General features: G+C 41.5%; 1 pseudogene across 1 annotated transcript; it reads right to left on the bottom strand.

The window, feature by feature from the left end:
• Positions 1 to 2780: 2780 nt before the first annotated feature.
• LOC308415756 (heterogeneous nuclear ribonucleoprotein A3-like) lies at positions 2781 to 3889 on the bottom strand (annotated as a pseudogene). The gene has a single exon. The product of its transcript is annotated as a heterogeneous nuclear ribonucleoprotein A3-like (transcript).
• Positions 3890 to 4200: the final 311 nt, after the last annotated feature.

Raw genomic sequence — 4200 nt, 5'->3', positions numbered from 1 at the left:
TTGGAGCTCCACTGTTTCTTTGGGCATTGTAATCCTTCGCATCCAGCTGGAAGTTGAATAAAACTGCTGAAGGTATATCTATTACTTAAGCTTCTTGGCCCAGGCTCAACATTCTATCATGAATGCTTCTATGCTATGGACAGTAACAAACCATAGACATTGCCATTTGTAAGGAGAGAAATATAATTCCCAGGAGGCATCTGCTTCAATCAATAATCCTGTAGTCTACAAGAACTTAAATATTCAGTGAACAATGAATTGTCTCTGTTACAGGAGACTTCTTACAAACAGAAATGGGAGCAGGTCAGCTGTGTGACAGCCAAAAAGTAACATATGCTCACTACAAAATTCATTCCCAGACACTTGTAATGAAGCCAATATTTTAAATGAAATGAACTTAGGTATCCCTTCTTCAATTCCATGTGCTAAATGGTTCAGTATCAGTATCCAACCCTGGAGCTAAACATAGGGTTCCCTTTTCCCTAATCACATGAGGATGAAATATCAGTTAATTTGAGATCTTACAGTCAGAGGAGAAAAGAAAATGAATCTTGAGTAGTCAATCAACAGCATACACTCAAGATGAAGATTTTATGAAAGCTCTTTCTATTTCTAGAAAGTGTGAGTTACTATTAGAACTTTCCCTGGGCTGGGGATAGAACTAAGTTGTTAGAGTAGTTGCCCAAAATTCATAAGGCCATCTCCAGTACCATAGAAGCTGCTGCAGTACCACACACCTGTATTCCTAGCCTCAGAGAGGAGGAAGCAAGATGATTAGAAGTTCAATGTCATCTTCAGCCACATAGTGATTTCAAGGCAATCTTGCGATGCATGAGGCCTCATCTCAGAAATAAAACATGCTTTCCTTATTCCTAAGTCTAAATGGTATGCCTAGATCTGAACTCCTAAGTGCTATAGCACAAGCTTAAACTTTATTCTTTGTCATATATGGTGATGGGTAATGTTACTTATCTCTTAGACAGTATCTATAATAACCTGGAGATTAGCCTGCGGATATGACCATGTTGGAATTGTCTTGAATAATTGAGATGTGATGAATTGCCCACTGTGGGTAGCACTATTCCTTGGCTAAAATCCTGGACTATATAAATGGAGAGTTGGAACTGAGCAGCAGCATGCAGTCATAGTTCTCTACTTCCTGGTTGTAGATGTGACATGTCAGCTGCTTAAATTTCCTGTGGCCTTGACTTCTTTGCTGAGAACTGTGGGCCAAAATAAAACCCCTTTCCTTTAATTTGCTTTTGTCAGGATAGTTCATCACAGAAGAAGGAAAGGAAATTAAAACAGATACGTTTACAAGTGTTGTATGTTTTTCTCTTTACCCAAATTTCTTCCTCTATAGTTTAAGCTCCTTCACTTATAGCTTCTCCCATGAAGTGCTTCTCCCTTCCTTAACACTCTTATCTTTCATATTTATTCATGTTCCAATTTGAACCCTTTCTACGGGGTAATACCTCAAACAGAAAAATAACACATTATTTTTCTTTACAGTACCTCTATTATTATATCCAGTGAACACATACCTAACCAATGAAAGCTTCTATGACAGATTAACCCCAATATCTTACTACCTTTATACAAGAAAGGTTTATTTCTTAGGTACATTAAATCCTGATTAGCAAAGGGCTCTCCTCTGTGATGTCAGTCAGTGACACAGCTTTCTTCCATCGTGTGGCTCTGCTGTCCTCTAATACACAGCACTAGAAGCCATACTTTTCTTTGTATGTCAGTCCAGAATAGTGAAAATATGTACAATCACACATGTATAGGTGGTACTTATGGGACAGACCTGGAAACAGAGCATTTTACTTCTGTGCCCATTGTGTTGCCTAGTACTCAGTCATGTGGCCTGTGTCTCAGAAAGAAAACAGACTGTAAATGCCTTTTAAATGTATTTTTCTAAATTACGTAACCACCAGTGAAAAGATTGCTACCTTATTGGTTTCTGTGAGTTCAGTACTGCTATGCAAACTTGTGGGTGCAGGGTATCCCTGTGTGGGAAACATTGCAGATTTGTCTCCTGAAAGTATTCTATTAAAAAGTAACCTGAATTAAGCAATTCTCAAAGCCCTTTCAGGGCAGCAGAAATAGCCCTTATGGACAATGAGCAACTTACTTGAGTAGTAACCCAACTATTCTTTGGATTTTAAAGGAACACAAGTTGTCATATAGGCACCACCCCTTAATCCCAGCATTTGGGTAACAAAAGGCTGGTGGACTGAAGTTCAGGCTAGGACAACACTGAGACCCTGTTTGTATAATAGGGAGACTGAAAACACATAAGTAAACCGACTGTCCCTACTGGTCCATGCAATAGTAAATTTGCTAGAGAACTTTGAGGAAGACAATTACTCTGACAACTGTGAATATTCCTTGTTTTCCCTCGGGTGGGTAATGGTAACTTAAGCCAGACATCAAAAATTACTTTTTGAAAAGCCAAACATAACTTCCCCTTATTGAAAGCTGACTTTACAACAGCAAGTTGTGCAGATCAAGAGGCTACATCTGGCTCATAACAAACACCCCATGGCACTGTGGAATATAACTGCCTAAGTCTTAGAACTTGTTCAATGGGGTACCAAGATAAAACTGAGTTTGAGGGGTAATGTCTCAGACTGACATTGACTTGTAGGAAAACCAATGGTGTCATGGGTTTTTACTGTAAGCTACAAACCTTACCCAGCCAGAAACCTTCGTATTTAAGGTGGTGGGAAAGACATTCCTCAGTTAGGCAGGTAGGGTTCTCATTCACTGTTTCTGTTTTATTTTAAAACCTTCTGCTACCATATCCACCACTTCCACCTCCAGATCCACAGCCACCTCCATAGGGACTGCCTGAGCTTCTGCCACCAAAACTGCCCCCTTTCATGGGTCCATAATTTGATTGTTGCTGTCCACTATAATTTCCAAAGTCATTATAGTTTCCACCACCACCATAGTTACCTCCACCAAAATTCCCTCCTTCATTGTAACCATCATATCCTCCTCCTCCACCACCATAGCCACCGCCTTGGTTTCCATATCCTGGTCCACCACCTCCATAACCTCCTCTACTGCTGTAACCAGGACAACCACCATAGTTGCCACCATCACCTCCAAATCCATTATATCCACCATCGCCACCTCCATAACTACCTCTGCTGCCTCCACCTCCACCACCATAGCCTCCTCTTCCACCAAAGTTTCCTCCATGACCCATAAAGTTGCCAGATCCACCTCCACGACCTCTCTGAGATCCAGCAGACTGCATCTCCTGTTTAGAAAGGGCCTTTTTCACTTCACAATTATGCCCATTAATATTGTGGTATTTCTGAACAACAATTTTATCACTGTGTCATGATCATCAAAAGTTACAAAAGCAAATCCTCTCTTTTTCCCACTCTGCCTGTCTTCCATAACTTCTATGGTTTCAATCTTGCCATACTTTTCAAAGTAGTCTCTCAGATTATATTCTTCCGTATCCTCTTTAATACCACCAACAAAAATTTTCTTCACCGTTAAATGGGCACCAGGCTTCACAGAATCCTCTCTAGAAACAGCTCTCTTTGGTTCCACCACACGCCCATCAACCTTGTGTGGCCGAGCACACACTGCAGCATCCATCTCTTCAACACAAGCGTAGGTCACAAAACCAAAGCCTCTGGAACGTTTTGTTTGAGGACCTCTCATAACCACACAGTCTGTAAGTGTGCCCCATTTCTCAAAATGTTCTCTTAAACTGTCATCTGTGGTTTCAAAGCTCAGCCCACCAATGAGCAGCTTCCTCAGCTGCTCTGGTTCCGTTGGATCATGTCCCTCCTCCCCCCTCCCAGCGGCGGCGATGGCCGGAGTCAGGCTGGGGGCGACCTGGTGGTGGTTTTACCTCCATTTTGAGACTGGACTCGCCTCTTCTAACTCGAGTTCAATATGGGATGGCTGCTATTTCTTGAGCCTGCCAGAATTCTAGTAGATTCTAATCTTAATGGAGTGCTGCTGAGCTGACCTTCCCTTCCTGTAATTATGGAATAATGAATTATAGAATTCATCTTTTGAACCTCAGAGCAGGGCTCCTCTTTGATCTTGTACATTTGGGCCTCTCTCTGCCCCTGCTGAGTCTACCTCTTTCTTGTCTTTTAGGAAAGTATCTTTGAGTGACATGGACCAGGAAACGGATATTTCTAAGTACAGCTTAATTGTGTA

Source organism: Micromys minutus (genome assembly GCF_963924665.1).
Source record: "Micromys minutus genome assembly, chromosome: X".
NCBI classification, from domain to species: Eukaryota; Metazoa; Chordata; class Mammalia; order Rodentia; family Muridae; genus Micromys; species Micromys minutus.
This window is presented reverse-complemented; position numbering and strand designations above follow the sequence as displayed.